At 35.0% G+C, this 25,264-nt stretch overlaps 1 protein-coding gene across 1 annotated transcript in view; it reads left to right on the top strand.

Moving 5' to 3' along the window:
- DPYD (dihydropyrimidine dehydrogenase) overlaps positions 1 to 25,264 on the top strand; it is an 802,527-nt gene that overhangs the window by 41,817 nt on the left and 735,446 nt on the right. The window lies entirely within an intron of this gene.

The raw sequence follows: 25,264 nt of genomic DNA, 5'->3' as shown, positions 1-25,264 counted from the left end.
TATAAGCAATGGAATATTGATTATTCAGCCATAAAAAAGAATGAAATTTTGCCATTTTTGACAACATCATTAGAGCTAGAGAGTATAATGCTAATCGAAATAAATCAGTCCGAGAAAGACAAATGCCATGTAATTTCACTCACAAGTGAAATTTAAGAAACAGAACAAATGAGCAAAGGAAAAAAAAGGCAAACCAAGAAACAGACTCTTAACTATAGAGAACAAACTGATGGTTACCAGAGGGGAGGTGGCTGAGGGATGGGTGAAATAGGTGATGGGAATTAAAGAGTGCACTTACCATGATGAAAAAGATAAAATTAAGTCAAGGCCTTTAAAAATTGTTTTGTATAATGACACAATGACACAGAAGAGTTTCCATATTACAGATATTATAATTCAACTGAAGAAGAGTAAACTGGTATATATAAAGTGTTAAGATACACTTTTGGGAAACATATGAACAATACTTGGGGAATAGTAAGAACATTTAATATTTTCAAGTGAGGTATTGGAGGACAAATGTCTGAGATTACTGATTGCTTAAATGTTATTTAACTGATTCTATGACGTTAACACAGAGGCTGGCAGTTTGAGACCATAAATGGGGATTAAGTACAACCTTGAAGGCAATGTTTAAAATACTGTTTTAGGGGATATATATTTTTAAATTAGGAAAGCAATGGCCTTTTTATGCAATTTCTCAAAATCAATTTCCCCAGAATTAATTTTCTCAGTTAGTGAAACAATGAATAGTATTAGCTTATCTGCATTGGCTTTTTTTGGTACTTTGCTTATACTGTCTAATATAATGATTTTAGTTTATTTTTCTTTCTTTCTTCCTTACATATGAACTCTTTGGTGATGGAAATTAAAATATATGTATGTATTCATGTGATTTTTAAAATTTTCTTGTCACTGGACACCCAGCAAAGTTTATTTTAAATGCAAAAAGAAACTAGAAATACAAAGAATGTGATTTGAGATGATAACATAGCCACTTAATAGCAAACCTGGATTTGGAGTTCAGTTGTACATTTGGATGAGTTCTGCTTTCCACTGTGAGGTCTCTGAAAGGAGACTAGTGTGGACAAAATTGATCATTAAATCAAATAATAGACTAATGCTAAGACATGATCTTGTATTATGATGTGAATAAAGAAATCATGTAAATTTCAAATTTAGAAAACTCTCAAAGATTATTAAATCTAAGTCATTTTGAAGGTATGAGAACTCTGATCCAGATAAATTGTATGACTTCTCTAAGGTCTCATTTACATATAATTAAACTATTTATGGTAAGGGTTTTATTGAGAAAGACTTCCTCTTTCTCTTATCATTTTTATTATTTTTATTTTAGGATTTAACTCCAAAATGTTATTCTGTAAACTGTCTCATTCATATATATATATATATATATATATGTGTGTGTGTGTGTGTGTGTGTGTGTGTGTGTGTGTGTTTGTAATTGACAAAGATGTAGTGAGATGGGCTTTCTACATTAAATATATATTGTCACAAATTCTGAGAAAAGCAATTTGACAGTAGTTTTGACAATATCCATCAACACCTGTGTCAGTTTGCCAGGGCTGCCATAACAAAGTACCATTGACTGGGTGGCCTAAAGAACAGAAATTCTCAATATTCTGAAGGCTGGGAATCTGAGATTAAGGTGTTAGCAGGGTTATTTTATTCTGGTTTTTCCTTATGTCTTCATAAGGTCTTCCCTCTATGTGCCTGTGTCCAAATTTCCTCTAATAATGACGCCAGTCATACTAGAATAGAGCCTCCCTTAATGACCTCATTTTAATTCAATTATCCCTGTAAAGACTATCTCCAAATACAGTTATATTCTGAGATACTGCAGGTTAGGACTCCAACATATGAATTTGTGGGGGATATGGTTCAGTCCATATCAATGTCTTTAAACTAACAAACCCTTACACCCAATAATTCATTTTCTAGTAAACTATCCTAAACAAAGAATTAGGAATGCAGGTAAAGAATGAAATAGAATGAAGCTTATTCCTACATTATTTATTTAGTAGGGAAAAATGTGGGGGAAAACCCACTGAATTGCAATCATTGAGTTATAGTGAAATTAATTAGGGAAGATCCATTCAGTGGTAAATTGTGCAACCATGGAAATTATTTTTAAAATAATTAATCATCTGGAAAAATAAAATCTATATTACAAGGAAAAGGCATGAAGCATTATACTTGAGAATGATTGTATGCACTTACACACCAAGACACACAGAAAAATATAATGGAATGTTAATAGTGATTAGCTTTGTCTTCTTAGCACTTTAGTATATTTCAGGTCTTCTGTGATAAGCAAGTATTAATAGAAAAATGAAAGCTAAAACATCAGATTTATTGCTCTGGGTGTATACCATTTTGAAAATTCTATTTGACACACTTGTATTTAAAAAAGAGCCATGAGGTCATACCCAAAGTGGAAATATGGAACTAGGGATGAAAGTTATTCTCAGTGCAGTTAAAGAATGTGGTTCCTTTCCTTTTCATTATTCTTTGTGTTTTCATGAAGAACTGATTAAAAGATTAAACTGTAACCAAAAGATAAGATTTATTTTTTAATTTGTAAATGTTTATACTTGTGTTTTATAATCATTCATCAAAATTACAAAGCCTTAAATGCATATAAAGCAAACATAAAACTTTGAAAGGTAGAGAGAGGGCCAACTAGCTAGAGAAATGCAACATAAAGAATGAAACAGTAGTGAGTTTCCTGGGGTTTCTTTTTTCTGCATTTATCCCAGTCTTGATGGGGGGTCAGCTGCTCAGTCATTAGATCATGCTACTCTTGATCTTGGGGTCATTAATTCAGGCTCCACATTGGGTGCAGAGCTTACTTAAATCAACTAATAAAAGAATAAAAATAAATTTTAAAAGTGCCTTGGAAAAAATGGAAATAATAAAATATATAAATAAAATGAAGAAATATCCTGGTCTTGGAGCTAAAAAAATTGGAGAACTGGAAATGCTAACTTCACACACACACACACACACACACACACACACACACACACACAGAAGTTCCTAACAATAGTCTGCTCTCTCTGGCTAAAATACCAGGCAAAAAAACCTTCAGACACTAACTTCTCTACTCTAGCCAAACACAGCAAGAAAAACTGTGGTCCCAATCCCTGTATATTCCATAAAGCCTGAGTAGGGAACATAGACTTCTGCTCTGTGATGAGATGAGATGCCCACATACCTCTGCTGGGTGAAAGAATAGGGAGCCAGTCCTTTTATCCCCATTAGCTAGCTAGTAGCCTAGTTGGTCCATGTCCCCACTTAGTTACCCTCTGTGATAGTGGAGAGACCACTGGAATTCTGCTACTATCCAGAGGAAGGGAAAAAAGAGAGCAGGGCTGAAAAATACTATAAAAGGAAATTGCTAAAATCTTTCCAAATTTAAAGACACCTGGGTGACTCAGCGGTTGAACATCTGCCTTCGGCCCAGGCGTGATCCTGGAGTCCCTGAATCGAGTCCCACATCGGGCTCCCTGCATGGAGCCTGCTTCTCCCTCTGCCTGTGTCTCTGCTTCTCTCTCTCTCTCTCTCTCTCTATGGGTCTCTCATGAATAAATAAATTTAAAAAATTCCAAATTTGGCAAGAAACATAAACCTATAGATTCCCAAACCTGAGTGAAACATGAAGAAATGCATAGCAAGGTATGTCATAATTAAACTTCTAGAAGCTTAAGACAAAGACAGTATCCTGAAGGAAGCAAGCCAGTCTGCTTGCTTTAAGGCAGGGGTGACTCCTGTGGGCTCTTATGCTCCTGAGCCTTGCCCTGTTGCTCTGGCTATGACTAGACAGTACCACTGACTACATCCATACTCTGCAAATTTCTCTCCTTCCTACCCTCCTTTACTCCTCTTGTACTTTTCCTGAATAGCACTTACTCAGTAAATCACCTGCACCCAAATCCCTGTCTCAAATTTTGCTGTTAGGGAAAATCAATTTAAGTTGCTAAACAAAGAGTCAAATCCTGGGGCATTATCAGCAGCACTTCATACAGAAAGTTGCTCTCTCCTTCCTGAAATATTTTTTTCCTCTTTGCTTGCAGGACATCAAACGCCCTTATTAGTATCTCCTTGGCTTCTTTATTGGTTATTCCTCATCTTTTCACCCCTAAATATTAGCGTGCCCAGGCTTAGATCATTCTCTCTCAGAGACTCATTATGTTGGTGATCTCATTTTTCATCCTCACTTCAAACGCTGTCTATATCCAGAATCTTACTCTTACCACCTTCACCACTACCAGCCTTTCTAAGCCGGTACCATTATCTCTTATCTGGTTTGTTTCAATAGCCTTGAAACAATTTCTATGCTTTTGCCTTTCCTAGTAGAATCTCTTCTTAATACACATGAGCCTTTTCAAATTTCTGTGCTCAGAGTCTTTCAGTGGTTTTTCAGCTTGCTTGGAGTTTGCACAATTTCCTTGTACAATTGTCACCTCAGCAGGGCCTTCTCTGGCCACTCTTTAAAACTTGAAGACTGTCCCCCTCTGAGCTGTCCTTAGACTTCTCTGCTTATTTTTTCTTCTATCACTCATCACTGATATACTTTGTATTTCACTCACTAATTTGTTTATTTTCTGTCTCTTTCCACTGGAATATAAAGTCCAAGAGGTCGGGGTTTTTGTGTTTTGTTTATCATGTGTTGTTTTTCATAAGCCATGTTCTCAGCTTCTAGAACAGTTGGTGCTCACTAAATGTCTTTTGGATGAATGCATGAGTGTATATTACCCTTCTTTTACGTATTCTTTATATACTAGGCATAAGGATTACATATTTTCTTGTGTTGTACTGTAGTATCCAGAGTACCTTTGCATGTTGCATTTGGTTTTTATCATGATGAAGTGGACAACTCAGAATTGTCTTCTTGTTTTATGGATTAGACTCTACTGAAAATGCTAAATGATTTACTTGAATTTATAATCAAATCACTTAGTGTTGCTAGATCTAGAATTCGGGTCATCTGGATCTAGTGCATCTTTTCAGTATATTACCTGGCCTCTTTAGGAAAGACAAGTAAGATTATTCGAAACTGGAATCATCAAGGTAAAATGTGGATTGTGGTTGTTGTCACATTTTTGTTTTTTACTAATAATCTTTATCATTTCTGAAGGTAAAGAGATCATTTTCAACTGACTTCCTGACCACCAAAAACAAAGGTTTTATTTTTTTATGCTTATTTTGTTTGATTTTTCTAATAACTATTTTGCTTTGGTTTTATAATTTTGTTTTGATTTAGTTAAGATAATCACTGACTTATTACTCTTTGCATAGGTGAATCAGGGTTGTGGGTTGGGTTTCTTTAAATTCCCAGGGAAGGGGATCCCTGGGTGGCGCAGCGGTTTGGCGCCTGCCTTTGGCCCAGGGCGCGATCCTGGAGAGCCCGGATCGAATCCCACGTCGGGCTCCCGGTGCATGGAGCCTGCTTCTCCCTCTGCCTGTGTCTCTGCCTCTCTCTCTCTCTCTCTGTGTGTGACTATCATAAATAAATAAAAAAAAAATTAAAAAAAAAATTCCCAGGGAAGAAGGTTTTCTTGAGCCATTGTATAGTCTTCTGTCTAGATCTGCCTGTCTTTTGTCCATTTTGGTCCTGGAAACAGCCATATTTCAGATACTGTACTGAATGCCACTCAAAAATGAATGAATCACAAATTATAGTCTAAAATTGTCTATTAAAATAGATACATGTTTAGTTTTAATAAACAAATTTATAGGCTTCTTAGAAGATAGGCCTCTGTTTGACCATAAAAGAGCTCTGCAAATGACGATTCTGAAATTTTTTTATTCAGGAATTTCTTCCCTTGGCAGGTTGATACCATTCTAGTACTAATTGGAAATTCTGAATTCAGTAGGGGATTTAAACTGGCAAATGTGTTTATACTGGTTAATGAAGCACGAAGCAGTTATTTCCAGTATCTTTTAAGCAGGTGTTCCATAACTGCTGTTTATTTTTGCCATTTTTGAAAATGTTGAACTGTCCTAATTACATAAATATTTTGCACTCATTTTCCATTAGCAATTTTTGAAGACCAGATAATGTTACAAATCAGAAAACTGGGTGAAAATAAAAAGGGAAGGCAATTAAAGACAGTCAATTATTAGACATCCTGTCCAGGATTCCACTGTTGCATGGTAGAAGCAGAGGTTGCACTCGTGCAAACTGGCACCAGAACTTTTTAAGTAAAGTTGCTTGAATAGTAAATAAAAATAAATCATTGACTTTTTTTTTTTATTCTGGGAAATAACTATAGTAACATATAGGTTTTGATAAATTCTTGTTTTTCTTTGTGAGACTCACAATCTTAGTCACTATTTTTGTTTTTGTCTTTATTGCCTGTTTATAACGGGCCAGCCATTGTATCACTTACCACAGTAGGATGAAGATGAATTTGATTGACATAGACCTTGCCAAGAAGTTTTCACGTTCTTTTTGAAGACAAATATCAATAAATAAAAATAGTATACTTTCAAAGGAAGAACCATGAAGGGGTTTTAATTATCAGTGTGATTCAGTCAAATTTGCCTTTGGCTGAATTTGTCTAACTTTCATAGTGGAAGATGGATTTAACAAGGAAAATGGAAGGCAAGATTCAGAATGGTATAGAAGGCTAGAAGACAAAAGAAGACAGGGTAGTGGGTATGTAGGAGAGAAGATAAACTTGGATATATTTAGGAGGTCTCAGTCTGCTTGGGCTGTTACAACAAAAAATATCATAGACTGGTGGCTTAAACAACAAGTATTTATTTCTCACACTTCTCTAGGCTGAGAGGTCTAACATCAGGGCACTGGCAGATGAGGTATCTGGTGAAGGCCTGCTTCTAGGTTTATAGATGACTGTTTTTGTTGTTTTTTTTTTTTATTTTTAAATTTTTTTTTTGGTTTGTCCTCACATGGCAGAAGGGATAAGAGAAATTTCTGGAGTTCCGTTTATAAGGGCACTAATCCATTCATGAGGACTCTACCTTCATAACCTCATCACTTCTTGTAGGCCTCATCTCATATCATCACATTGGGGGTTAGGATTTCAATATAGGAATTTGGGCGGGGACACAAACATTCAGTCCATAACAGGAGGTAAAATAAATATAACTTGGGAGTTTACTTTATGTATGCATTTAGTTGTTTATAAGATAAATTGAGATAAATTGTGAGTTCAGTTTGTGACCTTTTGTTTCTTGTACTTGTGGGATATCCCGTTTAAAGTTGTAGCTAAATACAAGGAATCAGGAATGAAGATGAAGAGTTTTGAATCATCAGAGTATATGTGGTTTTAAAAACCTGTGGATAGAGTTACCCAGGAAGAATGTGCAAAGTGGGAAGTGTTTGGAGCTTAGATCTTTGAGAACTTTGGGTGGGATTAGAGGGAGGCAAGTGAGATACTGACTTGGGGTACAAAATGTAAAGGGCACCAAAAGACTGTAAGCAAGATAAATAATACAAAAATATATAAAACATGTATATAGGAGAATACCTCTTTCCCTATGCCTCAGGCTCCAGTATGGTTTAGCAGGACATTGAATACCAGAGTGGCAAGGGCAGTAGAGATGAGAATCAAGCTAAGAGGCACCATGTGAGGTTAGAGGAGAGGCATGAAAGAATAGTGAGAGAGTTCCTACAAGGAAGAAGTCAGTGTATTTTCCCTCCAATATATGATTTCCAAATGTGGTTACTTTTTGTACTTTGAAAATTATCCTTATGATTTACTTTGTGTGCTGGAGTCTGTTTTTCCTTCTCAAGCTTACATAACTATTAAGGAACAAAACCTATATAGTTAATAAAGTTGTCACTCAACCTCATCTAGAAAAGGAAGGTAAAATCATTCCTGCTTTGATAACCAGCTACCTGGCTCTGTTAAACTTGATATCGAATGCAGGTTCCACTGTTGGTACATAGCAAATTCATAATATGAATCCTTTTTGTAAACTCCAAAGTTAAATGAATGACCAGATTCACAGTAAGAAAGCAATCCCTGTTCTACCCTCACCTCCTCTTACACCATATTTTAAAACAACTTCTCAAGCTTGAGCTTGCTTTTCTGGTTGCTGACAGTAGCATTCTTCCAGAAATAGACTCAATGCCTGAAGGAGTTTCTGAAGTAAAATAACCAAAACCAAGATTCTTTGCAACTTAATGCCTTCTTTGATAGGTGAAAAATGCATTGTTTGTATGGAGAATACAAGTATCAGATTAGAAACCCAGGCATATAGAAAATATAATCTCCCTTATTTTTCTGTAAGCAAATCTAATTTTTATTTTGAGCTTTTCCAAGAATAGAAACTTAGTCATTTAGTCACTTTCATGAGTTTCTCTTCTGCTGGTCCTCCTGCCCCTCCTTAGTCCTCTGGGCTAACATCTGACTTCCCTTGGATTTGGTAACAAGTGTGGTACATAAGGTGAGCCCAGCTGATGTTTCATTATATCTTTCAGTTAATAACCAATCATGGGGGATGTGGAGTCATCCTTCATTCCCTTTCACCAGATCCCTTCCTGTTCCCCACCCTACTTTTAAGTGACTGTTGATTGCATAACTGTCCTTCTAACGTTCCACTCAACACTTGGGGTCAGGAAACTTCATAGTTCAGTCACCTCCTCTCAGGGCTTCATCACAGGTTCTCCAGCTCCTGATTTCCATGTACCTGGCTAGTATTTGCCATCCCTCTATGCCTACCCTGAGGCATAGAGGATCATTGCGTACCCTGAGGAACTGGGCAATGATCCTTTTTTTCTGAGATCTACCAATATTTCTGGGCTCTCCCCTTTCCTGTGTATCTTCATCTTGTCCTTCCATTCCTAAGATATTCATATAGTTTAGATGGGAAGATAAGAGTGGAGAAAAATACTACTTTTAACTCATCACACATTTCCTTCTATTTTTTTTTTACACATTTCCTTCTAAATCCATTGTCAGTCACTCAAGTTCTTTCAGATTTCTTGAAAATGTGACTTCCAAAATCTTAAGTCTCAGAGAAACTCTCTTTGCTTCATTGCTTTCTGTGGTTACATCTTTTTCTTCAAGAAATGAAAACCAGTGGCCTCACTGCCTAACGTGCAAATTTTAGGAACTATGGTAAAACTTCCTCATCCCATAAAGTCTGATTTTGAATTTGGATTTAACAGAATTGGTGATTATTTCCTATTTTCCATCCAGCAAGTTCTCAAATGAGGTCTGTCAGAGGAGGGGAGAGAGGGCAGAGTAATTTCTATTTTGGGTCAGAGAAAGTAAGAAAGAAGGGTTAAGACTGGCAAGGCCATGGGGCTCCTGGATGGCTCAATTGGTTAAGCATTGGACTCTTGATTTTGGCTTGGGTCATGGTCTCAGGGTCTTGAGATCAAGGTCACATTGGGCTCAATGGGGAGTCTGCTTGAGACTCTTTCTAAAATAAATAAATAAATCTTAAAACAAAAAAGACAGGCAAGATCATTTAGAACCCCACATTGGGAAATTTAGATGGTACTTAGAAGACTCTGAAAGTGAGTACTTCCTTAAATTTTGTGCCATATGTGTGTGTCTCACTTACTTCACTGTAGTACTGGCTCTGAAAACAGCTGTAAATCAAAGGACTGTTCTGGAGGTACCAGGCAGCTGCAGGACCTAGGAATGCTCCAGTGAGTGGTTTAAACTTAGGGAGCTACTGGCAACCTGCAGTAGAGACTCAGTAATGTTATCACACATTATATATTATTGGAATTTTTTGAATCGTTAATATGGTACTATTTTACTTTATGTTATAAGACCAGTTGTCCTGCTACATTGAGAATGTTGTAATGAGTTAGAAAAAAAATAAGTTTGCAGGCAGCCGGGGTGGCTCAGCGGTTTAGCTCTGCCTTCAGCCCAGGTGTGGTCCTGGAGACCCAGGATCGAGTCCCAAGTCTTGCTCCCTGCATGGAGCCTGCTTCTCCCTCTGCCTGTGTCTCTGCTTCTCTCTCTCTTTCTCTGTGTCTCTCATGAATAAATAAATAAAATCTTTAAAAAAATAAGTTTGTTTTTAAATAAGTGTATATTAAGTGATCTTTATTGGACAATGTCTTTCAAACTTCTAACAAAGGTTAGAAGTGATCACCATATAGCTTTAGTAATTAATTTTATGTGTGTATTAGAGTAGACATTCATTTGAAGAAACTATTTGATCCTTTAAAGAAAAATCAAGTTTAAAGTTCAGCAGAGGGAAAAAATTACAGAAGGAAAAATATACTGTGACACGTGGATTTCAAGAGGAGAATTTTGGGTGATCTCAATTTTCTTTAAGAATACGAAATATACCCTGAATCAGTAGTTAAAATATGAAATCATTGATCAGTTTTCATTGTCTGTATATGAGATATGAACTCTGAAAAGTATCTCCTGAACATTTTTGGACATTAATCCAATGGCTGGAAATAAGTTACTTTTCATAGCAGTGAACCCTCCTAAAGAATTAATGCGTCACATTTTTCTGTATTCCAACACTACTATAGATCAATTATTCTACCTAATTTTCAGAATTAGATTGTATAAATATCTACTTGGAGTCTGCCTTATATAGTTTCATTAATTATGAAATATTAATGACAGCCCTACTATGTGCCTGCCACTGTGAAAAGTGGTGGGGAAAGGGACAAACATTTTTTCTTGCCCTGACAACTTATACGGTCTTTCTCACAAGAATTGAAGTCATTCACAATCAAGTGTGGCAGGGGCAGCCAACTGTGGGAGTTATAGCTGTGGAATCCGGTCTCAGGATTCAATATTGGCCTCCCTGCGGAAGCAGAATTTAAGTTGAAAATACAGATGGAAGAGGAAAAGAAGAAGAGGGATCCCACCATAATGGAGAACTTGTATTGGAAAAACTTGAGATGAGGGGGCATACTGAGTGCCAGCTACTGAAACAGTTTCAGCACTGTGTGGCTGAAATGTACAGTGTGCGGGTTAGTACCAAGTAATGAGACAGAAGAGGTCAGCAAAGATGAGTACAAGTAACAATAACACTGATAATGGTGAAGATGATATTAATACTTAATTTATTGAAAAGTTCTATAATCTGCTGATTTCATTAAGAGAAGTGCATGTCATCAAATTAAGGAAGTGCACTCTTTGCTACACGCTGTAATTTAGAGTTTTGTCACCTACTAGGTTTTTTCTTTGTGTGTATGTGTTTTCTTGGTGCTTCGTTCCACACAGAGACTAGTATTGTCAGGGATTTATTCTCCAGCAGAAATATGTAATAAAATGTTAATTAAAGGAAGAAAAGTGTTAACTCTTCATTTCCTGAGGCTGTTACAAGAGAGCTTTGCTTTAATTATTTATTTCACACTGATCACAACTTTCTCCATATCCACGTGACACACAAATTAAACTCGTTTGTAATTGTCAGCCATCAACCCCATTACTTTTATTTTGCTCGTCTTTAGTTTGAAATTTTATAGTGGTTATGTGGTGTTGTTATTCTTTTTTTAAGTCAACTTTATTGTTGATTAGGATGGAGTATAGTTATCTGGTCAGTGTTTAAGTTGAACTGGAAAAAAAAACTTTCCTGTAAGGGTAAGATGTGTTTCTTTGGTTCTGTTAGCAAAAAGAAAGAAAACTTTTCCTTTTAAAGCTAGCTTCCTTATCTTTGAAGTTTTTTTTTTTTTCTTCTTCTTCTTCTTTTTTTTTTTTTTTTTTTTTTTTTATGAAAGAAGACAGTGGAGCCAAAAGGGATGACCTATCAGTAGAAATATTGGTTAAAAGTTAGCTAGAGAGGGCAGCCCCGGTGGCTCAGTGGTTTAGTGCTGCCTTCAGCCTAGGGCGTGATCCTGGAGACCTGGGATCAAGTCCCATCTCCGGCTCCCAGCATGGAGCCTGTTTCTCCCTCTGCCTGTGTCTCTGCCTCTCTCTCTCTCTCTCTCTCTCTCTCTCGTGAATAAATAAATAAAATCTTAAAAAAAAAGTTAGCTAGAGAGACAAACTAATTGGTTTCAGGTATTGGTTCTACCATTTACTAGCTGTGTGATCTTGAGTAAATGCCTATGTCTCTTCCTGGCTCCATTTCCTCTTCTGCAAAATAGGAGACTAATAGAATCTACCTGGTACATTTGCTATTGGGATTAAATGATTCAATTTGCATAGTATATTTAAGACAGTGTCTGGCATATATATAATCCTCAACAAGTGTTAATTATCATTATTATCATTGAAGCATTGATGATCCCATGTCTGTTTCTGTTACTACACATGTAGGTCCATCATGACAGTGGATACAGAACAGCATAACTAAATATGGAAAGAACATGGAGGGGTAATGAACAGGAAGATATTAAGAACGGTAATGAAAAACAGAACATTTCCTATATTGCTCAGAAATTTCCTGGCAGCACATTGTGTATGCATTGGGGGCAGTGTATGTGTGTGTGTGAGAGAGAGAGACGGACAGATAGAGATAGGGAGAAACAGAAACAACAGCTTTTTGTGAACACTGACTAATATATGCATAAAGTAGGAATGAATTATCTTCCTGTGAATTTTTTTTTGTCACATTTTCCTTTCTCCAAAAATTCTTCAATGTGATGCCTTGGTCCTGCCCACTTTCATCAGTCGATAGGTCTGTGTTAACCTGGGCACTCTAACCCTGGCTGATTCTTCCTACCTGAGTCCCTGCAGAGTACTGAATGCTAACCTAAAATGTGCCTCTGTCTTAGAGTACCTTGAGAATGAAATATTTTCTCTCAATATTTGACAAGGGAGTTTCTCTTTGGAGATGTTGTTCATGTGGATTGGACGTTAGTCTACGAATATTGAGAAGGGATCCAAAAGATCTGAAACCAAACTGATTTGTTTATACAGAAATCCTTTGGGTAGTCATAATATTAAACTGAAATTGTGTGATGTATTGTAGGTCAATAAGTACTATATAATAAAGCAGATGTGTGTTAAGACTATGTCTATAAAAACAGAATATGTATATTTTAAAAGATATTAATGAAGCATATTACTGTATTTGCAAATAAGAAATATCTTTGCATATAGGAAAATAGAATGCTCTGAACAAAAGAAATCAGCTAAATTGTCTTTAGAGCCTAATAGTATATTTTACCTTTGCAAAACATTTATTTGGTGCTCATAGCAAATAAATATGCGAGTTTTGCTGTTTTCCGAATGGGCATACAATGGCAGCTGTCTTTCTAATCGTTCCCCTATTCAGACACTAATCGGTGGAACCTACGTAGAATGCTAGACGACTGAATAGGTAGACAATGGCAGCAGCGTTTTTAATCACAGTTCTATTCAAGCACTAATCGGAGTGATGATTAAGGGACATTAGAGGGAGCACTTTGACATCTGATCCTTTGAACTGATGTCTGTGCAGGCTGCACTCCACAGAGCTCACTTGGCCAGACTGATTTCCTTAAATAAAGTGCTGTGATTTGCAGTGTAGGAAATATTACATTAGAGCGTATTGAAATGATTAGGAATTGAGGAGCTTTTCTTTCAGTGGGGATTTGGTGTATGCTGTATACTCACAAAACTCATAACATTAATGTTTCATACATTACTCTGAGTATCAGGGACCATTGAAAAATTGCATGAAAAAGACTATCTTGTAGTCACATTCAGAATTGAATATGAATGGAAATATGGAACTCTGCTGTCATAGTCCTCAATTATGGAAGTTTCTGAATTTAAAAATACTTGGATTTTCATATAACCCAGTCAAGATCAGCACAGCCTAACTGCATTGCATTTTTTATTTTCTTTAAACCAGAATATTTTTAGTGTTCTGTCTCTTGAGTTGCATTAACAACAACAACAACAACAACAACAACAACAACAACAAAGATGTGTTATACCCTCTCTGTGTTGGTCGTGCTTCGGACTCAATAGTTTTTAATAAGACAGAATGAAATTTTTCTTTTTTTCTTTCAGATATTTTATGATCAATTTAGATTTTGCTGACCTGTTCTCCAGAACATTTCATGTGATTGATTGATCCTGAAAACATTAATATCTATTTAACATTTGAAGATTGGCTCCAAGCTTAAAATTTCAACATCAGCATTTGAATATGTCACTCCAGTTATCTGTATATCTCTATCTCTATCTATCTTTATAATGTATTTATATAACTTATAATACAAGGAGAAAAAAATTCTTTTTTTTCTATTCTCTTATTTCAGTTAATGAGGTCTGTGAATTAAATTGGCAAAAGAAATTAATAGAAGAAAAGGTATATACATTTTGATTGACATTGATATTTTATTTTTATGTGCATGGAGACCTTCATAAAAAAAGAAGTGAAGACCCAAAGATGCTTCTAGAGTCAATAGCTTATATACCATTTTAACAAAGGGTGATATTGTGGAGAAGTAGCAAAACAAGGAAAAAAGGGGTTGGGACATCTATAGGTGATTAATTGTGGGAAGGTAAATATATGGCGAAAACTAATGGAAAATAAAAGTTATTTTAATAAGGTTTGTTTGTGCATCTCAGTGCTGACTTTCTCCAATGATAATGGTTCTTTTGGTACAGGAGAGGCGAAGAGGAACACTTTCACAAGGGGAAATTTATGTCCTGTTTTTAGGCAGATAGGAGGAGAGAAGGACAAAGAACTTCTGTGTTTGCTTTTCTTAATTGCCTCCAGTACAAAAATAATTGTTACGCTGTAGTGGCATATGATGTGGTCATATAATCTGATCCTCCTCATGTACAACCTCTTAGGATTGAGTTCTCTGTATTTTTTATGTTTAATTATAGGATTTTTTTAATAAGATATAAAGATTTTATCATAAATTCTGGGATAAATATGATTGTATACTTGTGAAGGTGTCTGCCCCTCAAATTCAAAGATACGTAGGTACGGGCTCTTGAAGGTGTATTTGTACCCCCTGACCCAGACCTCAAATCTCATGGCCTGAATCTGATTGAGAAAACTGACCAAAGCCAGGAGAAGCAGATACTCCTAGAAATCTGGGGTAAGAGATTTTATTTCATTCTGAGCTGTTTGAGTAAGAAACAAAAAATTGAAACCTGGGTGTCGCAGGGTGGACATTTTCCACCTGCCATGTGTATTTAAAAAAGTCAGTCTGAAAAGAGTAGTGGCAGATGTAGACAAAATTTCTGCCTGGGTTACACGTGTTTTTTTTATGGGGAGAGTTTTGCAACTTTGTGTTCTGTAAGATATGCTTATATCCAGATATAGTCTCCTTTTTTGGCTTAAACTAACTAAAGCTGGTTTTAGATATAGACAACCAAAAAAAAAAAAATCCTAAGAAGCACAGTGGCGTATTTCAAATTCTAATGACTTAGGAAAGAAAAGTGTTTATTTTTAGGGAATATGGTAAAATTATTATTTTGGGGAATATGGTAAAATTGTAATTAAGTAGGAAAAGAAAAATAGAAGGAATAAGAATAATTAAGCCTTACATTGTTTGAAACAGTAGAATATAATGTAATCTTCTTAGAAACAGACTGCTTGGGTGCAAATCATGTCTGTGCATTTACTGATTTATTTTGGGTACAGTTCTATACCTCTGTCAGCTCGCTTCAGTTCCTTCAATGAAAAATGGAAATAATAATAATTATAGTGATCTAATTAAATTATTTTGATGATTAAATGAAGTAATGAATTAAGAGAGGTCATAATACAAGGCTTGACACATGGTAAATGCTCACTAAATGGTATTTTATTTTTCGTTGGATATGGGAAATGTCTCATGGTTCTCATAATAAAGCATTTGTCTAAGATTTCTTTGAATTTTACATCATTTCTTAATCTGCAAATATTAAAAATAAAGTAACACTACATGTATTCTAGGTGTGATTTTTTTCAAGTGTCATACTTTTATTTTAATATTTGGTAAACAAATCCAGGTTTATATGTCTATATGAATTTCATGGTTAAATAGACTCTTTATTATAAGGCCTCTTAGTCTTTTTTATTCTATAAGAAACGAAACTTACATGGATCCAGTGGTTTTAGTTTGTTTCCATGTTACATGAAATAATTATAGTTGGTTACTTTGGATTCCTTTCCTTTTTTTTTTTTTATCTTCCTGAGCTCCAAGAAGAGTATTTGTAGTATTTATGGTATTTATTTTCTATTGGTTTACCTGTTTTTATCAGTTTGTTTTTTGTTTTTTTACATTTTCTTTTTAAATAATCTTTCATGTTTTTGAGAATTGAAATGTATATAGTGCTACCTTTACCTATCTATCTCTATGTCTTTAGCTCATTCATCTGCATGCCTTCTTTTTTTCAGTGGTACTTCCTGGCTTTAAAGCTAGCAGTTTTGTAAACGATGAATCAACAAGTAATCTACCCAAATCATTTCCTCCACAGCACTGCCTAAGAAGGTTTGGCAATGTTGCTGTTTTTCTTGCGCAATTTAGATAAATTTTCTAGACTTCTGCAATATTTTGGTTTAATTAGGGAGTATTTATAAAAAGGTATTAAAAGGTAGAGGGCCTATGGGCCCAGCAAGGAGAAGAGAGGTTTGAATATAGAATTTGGGGGAGGCAAAGAACACATAGATAATTCATGTTTAAGGAGGAATTCATGTCTGAAAGCACCAGAAAAAGAGTTTTGGAAGGAATGGTGGAGATGAAAATGTTTAAAAAAGAAGACAGGATTCAGATTGTGTAAAAACTTAAATACACTCTAGGGATTTTGAATCTTTTTCTTAGGGCGATCAATTCATGATTTTGACTAGGATTTTATGATCATAAAGGTATATTTTTAATTTAATGACTAATATTTAGAATATTAATTTGTAACCTGCTTGTTTGTTGGGGCATCGGTAAAGGTGGAAGATCTGGGAAAAGAGAGAATGGAATTAAGGATTCTTCAGACATTGCGAAAATTACTTAGGAAAAGTCTGGAAAATAGCAGCTATGGTGCTGCCTTGGCCCATTGTTCTCCCAGCTGGCATAGTTTATGGCACATAGTAAGCACTGAAAGAAAGATATAGGTATTATTTTTTCTTGATAGATTTTGTTATTATTGTTGCTGTTTTTGCTGTTATTCTTATTTATTATTGTTGCTTATCTAGTGATAGGTCATTTTTTTGTCTAATTGAAAGTCTTATACCTTCTTTGGTTTTGGCTGCACTAGAATGGCCTCTAGGCTGATATTCAAAAGGAAGCAAGTAGAAGAGAAGGTAGCTTCACCACAACTCAGAAACAGGCAAAGGAACTTGCTAGGCCACAAACTTTTGGATATATATTGGACAAGTTATCTACCTGCTAAGTTTAGGCTTTATGAGACGTACTAAGCTCTTTTACATTAAATATCTTACCCTTTCTCACAGGTTTTTCATTGCTAGTATTCTTTTGAACACTTGCTTATCTTCCGTAAAACAATATTATTTCTTTTTGATTCATTTTATACCTTTTGTTTTCAAGATTTATTTATTTATTTATTTACTTGGGAGAGAGAGAATGTGTGTGTGTGTGTGTGTGTGAGAGAGAGAGAGAGAGAGAGAGAGAGAACATGAGAGAGAGAGAGAGAGAAAGAGAGAGAGAAAACATGAGCAAGAAGGGCAGAGGGAGAGGGAGAGAGAAAATCCAAAGTGGACTCTGTGCAGGGCGTGGAGGCTGACTGGGGTCTGGATCTCACCATCCTGAGATAATGACCTGAACCGAAACAAAGAATCAGATACTTAACAGACTGCACCACCCAGGCACCCCCATCTTAAACATTCTTAGAAAATAGTTCATAGTACACTTTCTCCAGCACTGAAACCTTGTTTCCTTTGTTAATGAAAGTTATTAAAAGAACCTGGTTTTAACCATTTGAGTGGGAAATGTTACGAATCAATTAAACAAATATTTAATCACCCAGAGAGAGAAATGAATGGAAATGTGAAAATGGTGGCCTCTCAGTCTTCCTTTATTTCATTCAACAAACAAGGCATGGACCTGATGATAAAAAGATGAAGGATAAAGAAGATCAAAAGATAAATATAAGAGTCTAAAGAGAAATCTTGAAGAGATGAATTCTAAAACATTGAATAATGGTGGACATCTTATAAATATTTGTTAAAAAAAATTCTGGATAATTATAGAACAGTCCCCTTTGCCAGGAGAAAATGCATGGGTTTCCTGAGAAGATGAAGGGTAATTTGAATCTTGAAGAGGCAGCAGGACTTTGAGTAGCAAAGAGAAAAGAGAGGTATCAGAAACAGGCAGAAAAGGAGGTATCAACAGGCAGAAGAGCATGCAGAGCCTCACAGATTTACAAAGTAGTATCATAAGTTCAATTGTGTATAGTATGGTATTAATAGAATAGGCAGGATAGTAAGGACCGGCTTAGAAAAGCCTTTAAATATATGTTACTGTGTACCCTTTTGAAAGACGAAATCAAATAATACTTATTAAATTTTCATAGTAAGTCAATGATGTAAGTACCAAAGTTATTCCTATTTTAAAGATGTGGGGACACAGGATTAGAGTTATTTAATTCTTTGTCCAAGTCATAGATCTGGTAAATAAAATATTAACATTTGTGGATGAAATTGGACATCTATAAGCCTTAGAATATTTCAGAATATATGAAAAGATATTTTTATATTTTTCCAAGGAGAAATTAAACATGTGGAATATTTTTTGTACTAAACTGCAATAAGACAAGAAGAGCTGGGCAGCCCGGGTGGCTCAGCGGTTTAGCACCACCTTCGGCCCAGGGCGTGATCCTGGAGACCCGGGATCGAGTCCCACATCGGGCTCCCTGCATGGAGCTGCTTTTCCTTGTGCTTGTGTCTCTGCCTCTCTCTGTCTTTTTCTGTGTGTCTCTCATGAATAAATAAATGAAATCTTAAAAAAAAAAAAGATAAGAAGAGCTGCTGCATTGCCTTTTTTTTTTCTCTTTTAGTTGACATTTCCATTACCAAGGTATTATCTGGGTTTTCCTAAAATTCAAATCAAATTTTTCTAAAGAAGCCTACTTTTAACAGAGCAGTCTTAGTACATTAGCAGCTTGATGTATGTGACAGAAAATTGTCTCAATGCACTAATGTTATTGTATTGTCACAAGGGTAGTAACTTGAAAAATAACAACACTTCATTATTTAATTAAAAAATAGAAACAGGTATTTTAATTATGAGAATCAACCTCTAGAAAACTACATGTAAAAATCAGTAAAATTCAGTAGTATTACGGAGTGCTGAAATGCTGAAAATAGCAATGCTGATGAAAGAAAATGTTTTTCCTACCAAGACTCTCATTGTATTTGACTTTTACTGGCCCTTTAGCTCTAGTATTCTTTGTGTTAACACAATGTTGGCATCAGGCAAGGACCTAGACAGAACAAGTATGCTAAGAAATCATTTGAAAATGTCATAAATGTAACATTGAGATAGCAATTCTAGTTTGTGTTTATAGAACACCTTCTAAGAAAGTCAAAACAGTTGACATTCATCTGATCACACTGGTGAAATATTTCTATGGTAGATATTATTGTTCTGTCATTCCCCTCAGGAGAAAATACATTAAAAAGCATCAGTAGTGTTTTCTAAGCTTACCTAAACTTTTACAGAACTACTTTTTGGCCAAATAAGTCTGAGTAAATGGCAACTTTATCCATTTAATTCTTCTGGCCAAAAGCTTCGAATCCTTGTTCTCACTTTCTCCTATATACATCTTGTCCAGTCAATTAATAAATTAGCTCTACCTTCAGAATGTATACAGAATATACATACAAGAATACTTCTCACATTCTCTACCCCAAGGGAGTTTCATTTATGTTGTGATCTCTGAGCGAGGTTTTGTATTATAATCTGTGTAAGTAGTTTCTCTTAGAGTTATGTGTACAACCTGCTCAACGATACCTGGTCCTAACCACTTTTTAAAAAAGCAGTTTAAGGTTCACAGCAAGACTGAGTGGAAGGCACAGAGATTTCCCATATACCCTTTGTTCCATAAACATGCATAGCTTCTCCCATTATCTATATCTCCCACCAGAGTGATACATTTGTTAAAAATTGGTGAACTACATTGACACATCATTATCACCCAAACTCTGTACCTTACATTATGGTTCATTGTTGGTATTGGATAGATTATTGGTGTGGACAACTATATGACAGTATCCACCATTATGATTTTATACAGAACAGTTTCATTGCTTTCAAAATCTTCTTTGCCTGTTCATCCTTCCTCTTCTTAAACCACAGATAGTCACTGATCTTTTTATTGTCTCCATCTTTTTGTCTTTTCTAGAATGTAGCCTTTCAGTTTGCCTTCTTTGATTTAGTAATGTACATTTAAAGTTCCTCTATGTCTTTTCTTGGCTCTATAGCTCATTTCTTTTTAATACTGAATAATATTTCATTATCAAGATGTACCATGGTATCTTTATCCATTTATCTACTGAAGGACATTTTGGTTCCTTCCAAGTTTTGACAGGTATGAATAAAGCTGCTATAAACATCCATTTGTAGGTTTTGTGTGGACAGAAATTTTCAGCTCCTTTGGGTAATTACCAAGAGTGCTAAGGTGATTGCTGAATCATATAGTAAGAGTATGTTTAGGTGTTTTTTTGTTTTGTTTTGTTTTAGAAATTGCCAAACTGCTTCTTCCTAAAGTGGTTGTACCATTTTTGCATTTCCATCAATGAGAGTTCCTAGTGTTCCAGGTCCTTACTAACATTTGATGTAGTCAACATTCTGGATTTTGACCATTCTAATAAGTGTGTTACAGTATCTTGTTTTAATTTCCATTTCTGCAATGACATAGAATGTGAGACATCTTTTCCTATGCTTATTTTCTATCTACATCTTTTTGGTGGAGTATCTGTTAATGTTTTTGGCCCATTTTTAAAATCATGCGATTGCTTTCTTAATGTTGAATTTTAAGAGTTCCTTGCATATTTTGAATAACAGCCCTTTATCAGATATATATATTTTGCAAATATTTTCTTCCTGTCTGTGGCTCGCCTTCTCAGTCTCTTAACATTATCTCTTGCAGACCAAAAGACTAATTTTAATGAAGTCTAGCTTATCAGTTAGTTTTTACACATCTATGGTGGAAAGTAGTGATTATGATGAAGACAGGTTAGGATCCTCCTTATTTTTAAGTTAGTATAATTTATTGCCTCACTCATTATTCCCTTCACCTAAGCTATGATGTATTACATCACCTAAGTGTAGTTATTACATATAAGGTCAAGATCAAATAAAGGTAAAATGCTTGAAAGATACTTACTATCATGGAAATTCAAGGAAGAATAATTATAATTTAAATGTTCAAGGCCATTTGGACCTCCATTATGTAGTCTTTTTCAGATATCCAGATATTTACACTATTTTACAGAAAGTTTCTCACCCTAAGACAAAATTAGATATTCAGCCCCAGTCCTAAGAACTCTACAAATGCCAAACCAGGCCATACCTACTTTTGTAATTTCTGCAGTGAATAATGAAAAAAAAAGTTGGGCTCTGAACAAACAAATAAATATGAAAGCTTTCTGTAACTGTAAAGCACAATAAATAAGAATTTTATGTCTATGTGTGTATGTGTCTGTGTGTGTGTTTATGCCTAATTTAGGTGAACCAGCACCATAGTCTAGAAATTGAGTCATTAAAGTTTACATCTTTGAACTAGTTAAGAAGTGTAGTTATATGATTACTGAAGAAAACAAAATAAAGGAATGGGAAGATTAAGTCGAATTTAGGTAACTTTTGACAAATATTCAAGGACCAATATTAGGGACTAAACTTTCATTAGCTAGATTCTTAAAATCAGAAATCCCCACATTAAAAACTAATTCTTCACATCTGTTTCAGTTTTCTTTCTGTTTTCCTTTACTTGTAATAATAATACTCAGTAAGTGTATTATGGTTTACACAATGCTTATTATGTGCCATACAGAAGGTGTCACATTTGTGAACAATATTATGTACTATATCATTAATATTAGTAAATATTAGTATATTTTTATTTTATATGTTTGGAAACTAGACATCAGGGAGTTGAAATAACCTTCCTAATATCACAGAACTAGTAATTTTCTGAGCCTCATCCTCCCCATCTTTAAAATTAATCACACAGTATAATACATGTAATTTGTTACAAAAATAATTATCTAAAAATAATTATTGTATTAATGATAATGTTATCCAAATTGTAAAAAGTAGAGTTGTAGCCAATGAACACTGAACATATGAATTTTCTGAAAAGATTACTTTTATTGTGAAATTGCTTTGTGTAATGCCAAGTTTCTATTTATGCCACTCAAATTCAACAGATCTGATGCCTCGATAGTGATCATCTGATTATGGTGTTTGATTTTCTGTGGATTTCCTTTCCCACAGAAAGGGATTGGTGATTCTTGGGTTATATCAAGAACACATTTCTGCTAATGATTTGTTGTCCCATGTTGCTCAAACATAGGCAGAAAATGATGTTCATAGGAATTAAAGTATTCTGGTATATAGAAAAGTTATTTTCCTCATTATAAATCAGTAAAGTGGGACAATGAAACCTATTTTAGTAAGTACCAGTCAGATATATTTCCCTCAGAAATACTTTACCAGTTTATTAGTGAGAACCAATTGACTATCAGTACCAAACCTCATAGTACAGTCGTTGTATCTTTTTTTTTTAAAAAGATTTTATTAATTTATTTATTTGAGAGAGTGCATGAGAGAGAGAGCAAGAGAGTGAGCGAGAGCTCCCGTAAGCAGGAGCAGTTGGAGAGAGAGAAGCTGGCTCCTTGTTCAGCAGGGCTCAATCCCAGGACTCCATGATTATGACCTGAACTGAAGGTAGACATTTAACCAACTGAGCCACCGAGGCCTCCCAGCAGTCTTTGTATCTTGACATCACTTTTAGGCCCAAGTCTCCCTAAAACTCATTAATCTCATTGTGAGTTAATGATTCCATAGAAGCCTTCCCTAGCGCTTCAGCATCTGTTTGTCAGGTTATTTCTCTTATATTTAGTCCTCCATTGACAGGTCTCCCTCACTAGACTAAACATTCCTTTGTACATAAATTCTTGGCATATAACCCAGAGTTTGATGTTGTCACTTTCCATTTACTGATTTAATTAATGATTTATTTATTTATTTTTTTTAATGATTGATTTATACTTAAGTCAACTGTTCAGGAACTTTCATGCTGTTAGTTATGTACAGTCTTAAAAAATCTTAATTCAGTGAACTCCTTGGGTATTGTCATACTTAAGTTTCTGAACTATGGGAATCACTCTGAAAAGAATAATTAATATTTGCTGCCAAATGCGGGCATATATGATGAGCAGCAACCTTTATGAAAAACTGATTTTTATCTTATCCAGTTTTGATAATATATTACACTACACATGGCCTAGAGTCTAGATTAGAATATTATTTGAATAAAAGTATTTAGTAAACATCCAAAGCTGTGTAAACAACCATAATTTATGTAACATTTTTCTTTTAAAATGTTTTACACATCTTCAGTTTTTTTCATGATACAATTTTATCAGAGGGTAGATACGAAGGATATTATCAGATAATTAAGATTATCAGGTAATGTACAGTAGGCAAGGGACTTTTCTGAGTAATTAGCATAATTAGTGTTCTTCCATTTTCTAGTGTTCTTCCATTTTCTTGCTTTGCTTTCTGAAACTCTTTAAAAAAAAACAAAACTATAATAAACCTGTCCACGTGGAGACATGGAGACAAACCTATCTTATCCCCATTCCCCTGCCAAAATTGAAAAAGGATAATATATGAGAAATGCTAAAGACGAAAAGATATTTCTAATTACAGTGTTTGGTTCTGGGCAGACATTCTAGAATAAAGACAACAAATTTATGAGAAAATTAATCTGCTTTAAAAAGAATTTGGAAGACTTGAATCAATTTTAAGGGAAGCCAGATTCAAGAACAAAGTACTAGAAACATGCAAATTAGAAATCTTTAATAAAGAGCTAGAGAACTCCAACTTTTTCTTTGGGCTTGTAATAGCGACTTTTAGAGAAGGAACAAAGAATAAAAATATAAATGTCTACAGCAAGTTAAACTGGTAGCTGAGGTTTCAAAAAAGTTTCAGTCTTTAGAAAATACATCAAAACACAACCAACTGCATGGCGCTGCAACCCAAACACCATTCAAAATACATCAGAAGAATGAAAAACATCTTAGCACCGAACGGTGCATTGGATAAGTTCTGATCTTTAGGGAAGGACAAAGTTGCTTTCACAAGAAGCCAGAGAATGGAAAAGAGAAAGGGAGCAAACTTATTAAACAGGATAAAATGGTAGAAAACTAACGTGCATATGAAACAAATTTTAAAAGTAAAAGAAAGATGAAACTTCCAGGTGAACACAAGTTAATGATGATAGACTGGGCTGTTGCTCTTGAAGAAGATGGGTAGTGGAAACTTGGAATTGTATATAAAGAATGCTTTGGAAAATGGAGACTTCTTAGAAGATGAATCAAAAGTCATTTTGAAGAAATCAATTGATGCAGCTGAGTTACTCATTTAAAAACTCTTATTTAAAAAAAAATACCACATGAATACTAGCTCAATTAACTGAAGGTGAAAGAAGTGATACGCTTAAAGATCATATGAGCAGTCACCAAACTGGCAAAGTTTCATTTTGGTTAGAAAACACACACATACACACAGAAAGGGAGAAGGAAAAATACTTGTGGAAACTCCTAATCCTTCCAGAATTGAATCCAAAAAAATGAAATGCATTTTCACAAAATATACAGTTTAACGTGAACTTATTCCATAAAAATGGAGGAGGATCTTTCCAGTCTTACATGTGAAGAAATGGGCATATAAAATTATAGCCAGAAGTTTTTCAGAAATATGTTATTTGAAAAAAATCATTGGCTATTATCAAAGCTATTTTATTTCCCATTTGAGAAAACTCAGCTAATAGATTGAAAGCTCTGTTGCCTGAGAGAAACACTAGTAACATAAAAAACCCAAATCCCTACACATCAGACAAATTATTAAGAATTTAAATATCTTTTAAAAAAAGAAATTAAATATTCTGGAAAGTATCCTAACATCTTTGATCTTCTAAGGAAGTCATTTAGCTGAGACCCAGGAGACTACCTGGAACACTCTGAATGAACAGATCTCTGGGGAGGGAGGAACCTCAAGCTGTGATACTGGCCAGATAATGCATTCTTATGTCCAGTATGGACCAGATGCCACCCTCCCACAGCCTAGGATTAGAGCTACATGAACAAGGTTCTTCCATTAGGTGGACTCTTTCCTCACACAGCATGTCTTCCTCAAGAGCAGAACTGAGTTTGAGGAGCATTT

Source organism: Nyctereutes procyonoides, unplaced genomic scaffold, assembly GCF_905146905.1.
Source record: "Nyctereutes procyonoides isolate TBG_1078 unplaced genomic scaffold, NYPRO_anot_genome, whole genome shotgun sequence".
Taxonomy (NCBI): domain Eukaryota; kingdom Metazoa; phylum Chordata; class Mammalia; order Carnivora; family Canidae; genus Nyctereutes; species Nyctereutes procyonoides.
Note: the sequence above shows the minus strand (reverse complement) of the source record. Positions and strands in the feature narration are given on the sequence as shown.